Source organism: Rhinolophus ferrumequinum, chromosome 22 (genome assembly GCF_004115265.2).
Source record: "Rhinolophus ferrumequinum isolate MPI-CBG mRhiFer1 chromosome 22, mRhiFer1_v1.p, whole genome shotgun sequence".
Taxonomy (NCBI): domain Eukaryota; kingdom Metazoa; phylum Chordata; class Mammalia; order Chiroptera; family Rhinolophidae; genus Rhinolophus; species Rhinolophus ferrumequinum.
In genome coordinates, this window is record NC_046305.1 from 37,819,475 (window position 1) to 37,831,636 (window position 12,162).

Sequence of the window (12,162 nt, forward strand, 5' to 3'; positions counted from 1 at the left end):
TATAAAATAAAAATAACACCATCTCCATCATAGTTATTTTGAGATTAATTTAACAAATATAAATTGCCTCAAAAGAGGGTCAGCACATAGTAAGCACTCAAGAAATTTTAAGAACTTTTTTCTCCCTTTGCATTTCCTTCTTCTTTTATTTTTTTCTTATCGTTATATAAAATAAAGGAAGAAATTTGTGATAGAGATGTAATTTTGGAAGTGGTCAACAGAATGGTATTTAAAGTCCTAGAAGAAAACAATATTGGTAGAGAGATAGTGGTGAGTGAAAAGAGAAAGAGGACCCAGGTCAAAGCCATGTGGAACTCCAAATGTAAAGGTTGACAAGAAGTGAACAAACCTTCTTTCTCTGGCAGAAAACTTAAGTCATAAAATATGGTAATGACAAGCTCTGTCTGCAGGGCTATGTTGACATCATACCTGGATTACAAGACTCATTTCTAAGGTCATTATTATTAGAAGTATATAGAAAAACTGGATAGAGTTCAGAAAAAGTAATGCAAATGATTAAAGACTTGAGATTGATGGATTTATGAGATTAAAAACCAGAATGTGTTTCAATGAAGACTATAGGGGGATGGGTACAATTGGTCTCCTAGAGTTTTAAAAGAAAAATAATTTTCTTTTAAAATAATTACTTTCCTCAGATTGAAAAAACAAGTTAAAAAAAAAAAGTATTAGCCTATTAGCCCAAATATCAGAAGAGGAAACTCTAATATGGACAGCATTTGATTTGTGGAAAAAAAGTTAATTAATTAAAAAATGAGAAGAACTTACATTTTGAGACATTAAAAAACAAAATTAGAAAAATAAAATTTAAACTGAGTTTTATAGGACATTTCTGTGTGGGTAAAAATAACACACATATAATGAACAAAATCTCTGTTGTCTTTATTCCGTATGAAATAGAGTCTCCACAAGGACAGAGATTTGACTCTTTCTCACTTATGTATTATAAATATCTGGAAAAGTGCTTGACAAAAAGAAGGTACTTAAAGAATAGAGGCATTTCTTTTTGAATATGATAGTTTTTTAAAAATATTGTTTTATTTTTTAATAACAGTTGACATACAATATTAATTTCAGGTATACAACATAATGATTAGACATTTATATAACTTACTAAGTAATCACTCAATAAATCTAATACTCATCTGACATCATACAGTTATTACAATATTGACTATATTCCTTATGCTACATTTTATATCCCCATGACTATTTTGTGACTATGAAGTCATTCTTCTTAATCCCTTCACAGTTTTCGCCCTGCCCCCCCAAACCAGCTTCCCATCTGACAACCGTCAGTTTGTTCTCTGTATCTATGAGTATGTTTCTGTTTTGTTTGTTTATTTTGTTCTTTAGGTTCCACATACAAGTGAAATCATATGGCATTTGTCTTTGTCTGATTTACTCCACTCAGCACAATACCCTCTAGGTCCATCCACATTGTTGCAGATTTCAAGATTTTATTCTTTTTATGGCTGAGAAATATTCCATTGTTTGCATGTATGACCACTTCTTTATCCATTCATCCATTGATGGACACCCAGCCTGCCTCTGTATCTTGGCTATTGTAAATAATGCTGCAATGAACACACAGATGCACACGTCCATTTGAAGTAGTGTTTTGGGTTGTTATAGCTTTTGTTTTAAAGTCTAGTTTGTCTGGTATAAGTACTGCTACTTCAGATTTTTTTCTTTTTCATGAAATATCTTTTTCCATCCCTTACTTTCAGTCTGTGTGTGTGTGTGTGTCTTTCAATCTGAAGTTAGTCTCTTATGTAGGCAGCATATGTAAGGCTTTTATTTTCTTACCCATTCAGCCACCCTACATCTTTTGTTTAAAGCATTTAACTCATTTACATTGAAAGTAATTGTTAATAGATATGTAGTTATTGCTATTTTATTATTATTATTTTTTTATTTTATGTTCTTCTTTTTCTTCTTAAATAAGTCCCTCTAACAGTTCTTGTAATACCGGTTTGATGGTGATGAACTCCTTACACTTTTTCTTGTCTGGGAAGCTCTTTATCTCTCTTTTGATTTTAAATGATAGCATTGCTGCATAGAGTGTCTTGGTTGTTGGTCCTGGTTTTTCATCACTTTGAATATTTCATGCCAATCTCCTCTGGCCTGGAAAGTTTCTGTTGAAAAATAAACTGACCGTCTTATGGGAGCGCCCTTGTAGGTAATTAACTGCTTTTCTGTTGCTGCTTTTATGATTCTCTGTCTTTAACCTTTGGTATATTAATTATGCTGTGTCTTGGGTGTGGGTCTCTTTGTGTTCTTCTTGTTTGGGTGTCAGTGCTTCCTGGGTTTGTCTATTTCCTAAATATTAGAAGAGGAAACACTAATATGGATAACATTTATTTTGTGAAAAAAAATTTCAAGGAAACTGATTAAAAAATTACATTTTCATACATTAAAAAATGTCTATTTCCTTTGCCAGTTTAGGGAAGTTTTCCACCATTATTTCTTCAAATAGGTTTTCAATTCTTTGCTCTCACTCTTCTCCATCTAGTATCCCTCTGATGTGAGTGTTGGTATGCTTAATGTTGTCCCAGAGGCTTCTTAAACTATCCTCATTTTGGGGAGATGCTGTTCTGATTGAGTATTTTCTGCTACCTTATCTTCCAAATTGTTTATTTGTACCTCTGCTTCATCTAATCTACTGTTGATTCCCTCTAATGTAGACTTTATTTCAGTTATTCTATTTTTCATTTCTGACTGGCTCTTTTTTTGTGTTTTTTTATATCCATTTTTATGTTTCCTATCTCTGCTGAAGTTCTGAGATCATTAAGCATCATTATAACCAGTGTTTTGAACTGTGCATCTATTGATTGATTGTCTCCATTTTGTTGATTTATTTTTCTGGAGCTTGGTTCTGTTTTTTCACTTGGGACATGTTTCTTTGTCTCCCCATTTTGGCTGCCTCCCTGCATTTGTTTCTACGTATCAGGTAGAGCTGTTATGTCTCCTGGTCTTAGTAGAGTGGCCTTATGTAGTGGTTGTCCTAGGGCTCCCAGTGGCATAGTTTGTCTGGTCACCTGAGCCAGGTTCTGCAAATGTGTTGGTTACGTGGGTTGTGTTTGCCCTCCTATTTTAGTTGATCCTTGGTAGCTGTTTGCACATCAATGGGAGGTACTGACCTGACTGGTTGTGAGGACTGGCCATGATTACAGTGGAGAAGCTGTTGTGTTAGGGCTTTCACTACAGAGCAGGATTCACTTTAGCAGGGATCTGGCACCTGCCCAATCTGCGCTTTGGGTGTATTGTCTGCAGAGGTGACCGACTGGTCCTCTGGCACGGTCCAAAGATGTCCACCTGGTGTAGTGGTCCTGGGCCTCCTTGGAGAGGCCCAGCTGCCAGCCACATTTAGGTGCTACCTGTGACCAGCATAGGGCCAAATAGCATGAGCCACAAAGCAATCTGCAGGTGTCTTTCATGCACACTGGGATTGCAGTTTCCTACAAGCGGCTAAGCTGTGAACCGAGGCTGACAGCTGCTAGTATTGAGTTTGGGCCTGTTTAGCAAGAGGTATGGGCACACTGAGGCCCAATGCTACTTATTTGTGTCTTGTCTATCTTTCAGAGATTTTAGGAACATCTGCATCAGGAGCCAAGACAGATCATTTGTTTGAAAAATCCACTGGAAGTGGGCCCAAATTTGGGTGGGACAGAGTCTCAGGGCATCACCAGAGTAGGGCAACTGGTGTGAGCCAGGCTAATGGAGATTCAGATATGGCAGCCCCCTGCATCTGCATACTAGGTTGTGGAAAAGCTTAACAAAGGATAATGACTTCTGCCAGATCTGTTTGGGAGAAAGCTGCCTCTCCAGCCCTGGCTCTGAAGCCAGACAATTCAGTTCCTCTCTGTATGTCCTGGTGACTTTTGAGTTCCTGCCTCAGCACTGGAGCTCAGAGTGAGTGGGTCCATCAGCCGGTAATTCTGTGTGTGGGCCTTGTAAGAGGAATGTCTGGTACTCCAGCTGCCCTCTGTCTCACTTAGCTACACTCTGCTGGTTTTCACAGCCAGAAATTGTAGGGATGTCTCTTCCTGGTACTGGAGCCCTGAGCTGGGGGCCCTGGTGTGGGTCTGGGACCCCTTGCTCCTCAGGGGAACCTCTGCAGATGAGACATACCTCCCAATTTTTAACCACCACATATGAGTATGGGACCAGCCTATTCCACATCTCCACCCTTCCTACCAGTCTTAATGTGGCTTCTTCTGTAAATTCTTAATTGTAGACCTTCTGTTCAGCAGATTTCAGGCAATTCTCAGTGATGGTTGTTCAGTAGTTTAATTGTAATTTTGATGAGGTCATGAGTGGAGACAAGCAGAGCCCTTGTCCTACTTCACTTTCTTGACCAGAAATCCAGTGCATTCTTTTAAAGAAAGAAATATTTTCAATATTTAAACCTCAAGACTGTTTAATAGAGTAAAGAATGAATCATTGCTTGATCTATGAGTAGTAAGTACAACCAAATGGAGGCAGAATTCAAGTGTGATTCACAATGCTCCTAAAAGTCAAACTATTTATTACAGAGGCTTGCCATAGAAAACAAATTAGATTGCATTTTAAACAATTTTAAATTCACATATTAGTAGGAATCTATAAATGTTATCACATATTAATAAAATATTATCAAAATACCTCAGAAATTTAGGATCATGATAAGGAGAAAAATACAATAAAAGGCAGTTTCTTTCTTTTCAATAGTACCCATATAAAATAACATTATTTTAGGATATATTGTAATACTTTATTATCCACAGACATAATTATAGATGAATATAATGAAGAAGATAAAAATGTACAATAGGATATTTTCTGGTTATTTTGTTGATTCTAAAATAAATAATCATTATTTTCCAAAAGTAACTTAAATCCAGACTTTCAAATTTCTTATAACTTAATAAAACTGATCAACTCTATTTTGATGGAAGAAATTATTAACAAAAAGTAAATATTAACTTTTAACTTGAACAAATTAGCTATTTTTCAAATTACTGCCTTCATTTCATTTATTAATGTTATTTCAATGAGATAAAATGTTTGTTAAATTTACAAAAAATTTAATGTTATTATAAGATCATTTCACTTACAATCATTCAATTTTAGGGAATTGATTCCATTGGATTGTAGCTTATTTTACAATGAAAATTATATATATAAAGATCTTGTGACTATTGCTAATAACAGCAGTAAATAAGAGACTAAAACCACCCATATAGCAATGGTATTAGTGAAGATTTTGTAGAAGTAGATAGGTTAGTCTGTGCCAAGTCTCTTCCTGATAACTAGATAACATCTTTTATATATTCATCACTGAAAATGCCTTTTTAAATCTGGAAGTATGAATCATCTCCTATTTATGCACTGAATTACGTACTAATGTCACATATTCCAGAAGCAGAATTAGTAAGGCAATGACAAAGTAGAAGGACCATTAACCCTGATTCTAGGAAAACTCTCTCACCAATTATATGTGCCACTTAGGGCTAATTCACACAGTAGGACATCAGAGATGAAAGAACTCCTCAGAACAACGGCCCCAGAAATTTGCATCAGATTCATCACAGATGCATGACCATGACAGGACCATTTGTGCACAGGGTGAGGATATGTGCTCAACTGAGATCAGATATGGAGCTAAGAATTAAATGTTGACATAAGATATCATGCAGTGCTAGGAGATGTTGAGATCTTGTCCTTCCAGAATGCAGAGATGTTCTGAACTCTATGGGAATTCAGTCAAGACCCTAGAAATACTCTGTGTTTAGGACTAAGTATATATGCTAGAGTAGGGTCTGCAGTCTAAAACTAAGTTCAAGATTGAAATAACAGTAATCTAACAAAGAGTAAAATAAAATTTGATACAGCCAGAATAATTCACCGTAATTTAACTGCCAAACAAGACAAAAATCAATACCCATTAGAAGAAAAGAATGTAATCCACATATCCTTCAAAATATCAACTACAAGTTCAATCTACAGTAAAAAAAAAAAAAAAAAAGAAGATATGCAAAGAAGCAGAATACGATACACGATCAAGAAAAAAAAAAAAAAAAAAACCCAAGCAAACACAATAGGAGATGAGCCAGATGTTGGAATTAGCAGACAATAAATATATATGAAGAAAATGGAAATTATAGAACTAAATAGAAAAAAAAATAGGAAAAAAAAGAAAAATACTAGAAGGGCTTAAAAGCAAATTGGGGACTGTAGAATAAAGGTTAGTAGTATACTTGAAAATAATTATCTAATCTAAATAACATGGAGAAAGCAATATCTTTAAAAAAAAAAGAGTTTCAGTGATCTCTGGGCAATGTCAAGTGGCCTAATATATATATAATTGGAGTCACAAGAGAAAAGATAAAAAAGAATGGAGTAGTTTTTAAATTTCTCTTACCAAAGTTTTGTAATTGTTATTATAAAAGTTGTAGACTTTTTGTTGTTGATTTTACTCTTAATTACTTTTTTATGCTACAGTAAATGACTTTTTAAATTTCCTTTTTCAATTGCTTGCTTTTAGTATACAGAAACAAAGTTAGTTTTTATATTGTTGTTTTATTTTTTTCTGTGAATTTTATGAAATCATTTCTTAGTTCTTGTGTATTTTCATAGATACAATCGGCTTTTTATGTGAGTAATCATTTCATCCATAAATAGAGAAATACCTCTTTCTTTCCAATCTTTATGCTTTCTTTTCCTTGCTTTATTGCATTGATTAAATTCTCCATTAAAATGATGAATAGAAGTTGTAAGTGCAAAAATCCTTAACTTTCTCCCAATTTTAAAGGAAAAAAATTTAATATTTTATCATTGTGATGGTTCTGTAGATTTTTCATAGATGAGCATTGACAAAATGAGTAACTTCTTTATATCTTGTCTTCTGATGTTTTAAATGTTAAATCAGTGTTAAATTTTGTTAAATGCATTTACTGCAGTTATTGAGGTGACATTGAATCTACCAGTGTCTTAATCTCAGACTTTCAGCCTCCAGAACTGTGAGAAATGCATTTCTGCTTTTTTATATAGTCTGTTATAGCTAATCATAATTACTTAAACAGTAGCATAGGTAAGTCATTTACTCCTCTAAGTCTCAGTTCTATTTTCTATAGCAGGTAGATAAAAATACCACCTATTTTAGAAGGTTGTTATGGGTACCAAATAGCATAATACAAATAGTGTTTAAATCAGGGTCTATAACATGTTAATCATCTCAAAATGTTAGTTGATGTCATATGTATTATCTGAGAACTTGATTTTTACAATTAATAATATATCCTGGACATTAATCATATTGTTACATATACCTTGTGTGCCCAGAATAAAACCAAAAAATAAAATTTCAATAAATATTTACGAAATGAATGATTGCCAAAAATAACAGCTGCTTACAATTTCACAGTACACCTGTATTTTAATTATGTAAACTCTTTTACTTGTCCCCAGGTCCTTAGTTTATTCATGGTTTCATTTTGTACTTGAGTTCGCAGTGATCCTGTTAAACATTAAAAAATTCAGACCCTCTATTATATATACATAATATAAATACAGGGCATTTTTGGTTGTTTTGTGGATTTTAGAAAAATATTAGGGCAACAATCCCCATAGACATGTGACATATAAGATAATTAAACAGTCAAACATTCAATTCATATAGGTTATCTCATAAGACAGGTTTTTTTTTAGTAAAGAAAGAATCATTAGGCAGTACTAAACCAGAAAATGTTTCTTTCTTCTCAAAAATAAAGTATTTCATGAACTCTCTCTCACCTTTACACTAAAAACAGTTACAGTTCTACCTGCACACAATGAATTTTGTAGAACCCGAATTAAAGGACAGCTGTATCACAACTATTTCCTCACCTATAGATTATTTCTTCACCTACAGATTGTGTCATAGCAGTACAAGGAGACAAGTCTAGAGTTGGATGATGCAATTATAGGAGACAAAATCTTTAGAGTCTTTATTCATTGCTGTGCTAGATATTTTAAATTCCTTCTTCCAGTCTACTTTTTCCTGCCCTGGTCTGTACCATGGAGGCTGATTATGAATGGCACAGATGGGTTTCCTTGCCTCTGGGCTGCTGGCTTAATTAGACCATGGGGGTGACTAACAAAAAATTTGGAGGCTATAAGGAAAGTGCTGGGTCCATAAGGGTCAGCGCCTGTTAAGATGAGAGTCCTTTACATCATCCCTTTCTCATAAGTGCTGCCTCCTCTTGCTCTTCATGCCTAGGGAGGCAGAATCTCCTCACTGTCACTATACCAGGGTGCTTTACCATGCTCACTGACATTTTTTAACCGTGGAACACATCTATAAATGGTCCCTTAAACGCTCTTGAGTTACTTCTAAGAATGCTGTTTCTTTTCTCACAAGGCCCTGACTGATAAAATTGCAGCCGGGACCCATGGAATTCATTGCAGTTTATTCATCGTCCTTGTTACATATAAATAAACAGTGCAAATCAGAGAGAAATACCTGAAGGCATTGTTAGTAGAAGCCAAATCAAATGTCTAATATAGACAAAGGATGATAGTAAAAATAGTACACACACTATAGCTGGTACAGACAAATGTCATAGTCTTAGTAAGAAAGTTTTGATAAATAATGTTATGCTCACACTGTAATTATATCAGTATTTTATTATGAAGAATGTCAAATCATATCTGTACATGCCCATGTAATGTCTATATATTAGGCAAACAACATGGAGCACACCATTCATGCTGTAATGTGTTTCCATGTTCTTTATTTTATGTGTTTGTTAAATTTCAGTCTATTCTCAATAGGGCAGCCAGAGGGATCCTTTTACATATCAATTCTCTACTCTAAACCCTCCAATGACCTGACACGTAATTGACAGTGAAAATCAAAGTCCATATAACGGCCATATTGTCCTAATTTGCCTGATTCTTGTTACCTCTGATATGTCATCTCCTACTATCACCTTCCCTCATTCTGCTCGAGCCACAATGCTGGCCAACACACCAGACATGCTCCAGCCACAGGGTTTGTGTCCTTGTTCTCTCCTGAAATTCTCTTCCTTCAAATATCTTCACCCTGCACCCTCATCTACTTCAAGTCCAAAAACAAATGTTACCTTTGGTTGAGGCATTCCCTGACTACCCTATTGAAATTTTCAAAATATCCCCTCATATGGTCATCTCAATCACCCTTTTCTCCCTAATACTTACCATCATTCAACATAGTATACATTTCAATTATAAAGTTGTTTTTTTCCTTGCTTTCCCCCTACTAGTACATAAGTTTTATGAGGGAAGGTATTTTAATTTGTTTTGTTTACTGGTGTTTCTTTAGTACCTAGAATAGTGCCTGTCACAATGTAGGAATTTAATAAATACCAGTTGAATGAATGAATATGTCTTTGGAAAGAGGAAAATACAGATTTAGCTTCAAGAGAAGTGTGTGTGTGTGTGTGTGTGTGTGTGTGTGTAAATAATCTATCCTTGAATTTTCTTACGTTTCTGTCTGTGATGACAAAACAGTACTGAAATGTCCTTCTTAATGCTTTCACTGTGGTCTAAGGGAGAACCCAAAGTACAGATGTCTCCAGGGCGTATAACTTTAATGTTAGTTGACACTAAAGCCTCATCACAGCTGGTTTGAAAGGGAAATTATTTAAAAATAATTCCCTGAATAAGCAAAAGCTGATTCCATTACAAATAGCAAAATTTAGAGTTGACCTGACTCCTATTATTAGCTAGGAGTCGTAGGCCCAGCTGCAGCTAGGGAGTTGGGAGCTGTCTGACCACAAATACGGGAGCCAGAGTGGCATAGTCAGTTTAGGCTGAACACAGAGTTGAACTGAAACACATTTTGCTTACCTTGGCTGAGCGTAAGGTAAGCACTGTACAAAAACCCAGAAGAAAGCTTTCTGCTCTAACGAGTCTTTGTCCATACCTATACCATGGGACTTGGCAGGATACTTCTGCAACCACAAAAGTTAGCTGTTAGGCCTAAGAAAAAGCCCACATGTAAAAACTAAAGCAAAGTTACATTATTTAATACTGTTCTTTAGGTGATTCTTAATAGGACCTTTATATTGAATTTAAAATATCCACCTTAAATTCCCAACCATTAAAGCTATTTGGCATCATACTAAGTTTTGTAATTATATAAATAAGTAAAATAATAAACACCAAAAAACTTTAAAGGCTTCTCTCTACATCAAATGGACCTTTAATTTCCAATAGCTGATGATTATTTTTAAAATTTATGATTATACAAAGCAAGCTTCTACTTCTGTTTCTTTAAACATCTTGGCATATCTCAAAAAACAAAAGCTATGGTTTTCCAGGACTGTTATAGAAATCAACATAATTTTATAAGATGGTATCATTCTCCTACTGTAAGTAAGATGAGATAATGGCAGAGACATTATGAAAGTGTAAATTTTCTTCAAATTTAATATTATTGTAATATAATAGAAAGAAGTTATATTTATATATTTACTACATGAAAATGTTAATTCACAATCAAAACATTTTATTTAAATGTAGCTTTATAGACTATAATATATTGATTTACCATAACATTTCTGAGATTTTAATTAGGTCATTTTTAATGGCTGCTTTTAATATTAATGGCAATTATTGGTCAATTGACTAAATAGAAATCACTTATGAAATTATTTTAAAATGTTAATTAGTTCATAGATGATAATATTTAATTTAAATAATGTTGGATTGCTTAGCAAAAATAGTTTTTAAAAACATGATGAACTATCTCCCCCAACAATTTAAACATGTTATTTTAGTCTATTAAAAATCACAAGAGAAAATTAGTTTCCCCTTGCATACATTTTTCTCTGATTAATTTTTTATATACCATAAAATTTACCATTTTAAAGTGTACAATTTAGTGGTTTTAGTATATTCACAAGATTGTGCAGCCATCACCACTGTTTAATCCCAGAATATTTTCATCATTCCAAAAAGAAACCTCATACCCATTAGCAGTCATTCCCCATACCCTCCCCCACAACCTCTGGCAACCACTAATCTATTTTCTGTCTCTATGGATTTGCCTATTCTGGACATTTCATATAAATGGAATCATACAATATGTGGACTTTCATGTCTGGCTTCTTTCAATTAATATAACCTATCATTACTATATTCCTTTGAATGGTTGAATAATAGTTCATTGTAGGGACACACATTTTTTTCCATCCGTTCATCAGTTGATGGATATTTGAGTTCTTGCCACTTTTTGGCTATTGAGTAATGCTCCTTTGAATATCCGTGTACAACTATTTGTTTGGACATATATTTAAATCGTCTTGGGTATACACCTAGAAGTCCTGGGTCCTATGGAAACTCTACATTTAACTTTTCAAGGAACTGCCAATCATTTTTCTAAAGGGGATGCACCATATGATAGTCTGACCAACAATGCATGATGGTTCCATTTCTCCATATCCTTGCACAATTGTTATTTTCCGTTGTTGGATTATACTGATTAATTTTTGACTTTCACGACTTCCAAAGAATCGATAAAACTTGAAAGTGGGAGGATGGGAGAAGAAGTCAAAGATGACTGTGAAGTTGTAAGTGACTGGGAATTTAGGCTGAACACACAGTGTTGAACTGAAACACAGTTTGCTTACCTTGGCTGAGTGAATGAATGAATGGTGGTGTCATTACTGAAAGCAAGGAGACTGGCAAGGAGAGATGATTTCAGGCAAGAGACCAAATTATGAGACTGTTGAAGGCATCCCCTCATTTTCAATAACATGATGAGAGCCTGGAAATATAGTATAACAGAGCTTATGATAAGTGGTTTGCAAACTTGGTAGAATTAAAACATAGACTCTGGAGCCACATGGTCTGGGTTTATAACTTTATTAACCATCTGAACTCCAGCATGACTTTAACTCTGTTTTCTTCACCTTCTCCATTTGTAAAATGAGTACTATAATAATTGGATGTGTCTCAGCAAGTTCTTGTGACAATTAAATATGCTAATACATTAAATTTAAAGTACTTAGTAATGCGGAGATGTGTCTCTCATATAATAAGTGTTACCTAATATTAAAGTGACCACATGATTTACTGTCGAACCCAGAACACTTTCAATCTCGAGTGTCCTGCTTTGGAAAAATAAACGATCACACT

The 12,162-nt window shown here is 34.3% G+C and overlaps 1 long non-coding RNA gene across 1 annotated transcript; it reads right to left on the bottom strand.

Moving 5' to 3' along the window:
* Window positions 1-2,936: 2,936 nt before the first annotated feature.
* On the bottom strand, window positions 2,937-11,785 carry LOC117015095 (uncharacterized). The gene is made up of 3 exons (XR_004421668.1): window positions 11,655-11,785; window positions 9,871-9,974; window positions 2,937-4,396 (listed from the first exon to the last, which is right to left on the bottom strand). It is a non-coding gene; the product is annotated as an uncharacterized LOC117015095 (long non-coding RNA).
* Between the last annotated feature and the right edge of the window lie 377 nt (window positions 11,786-12,162).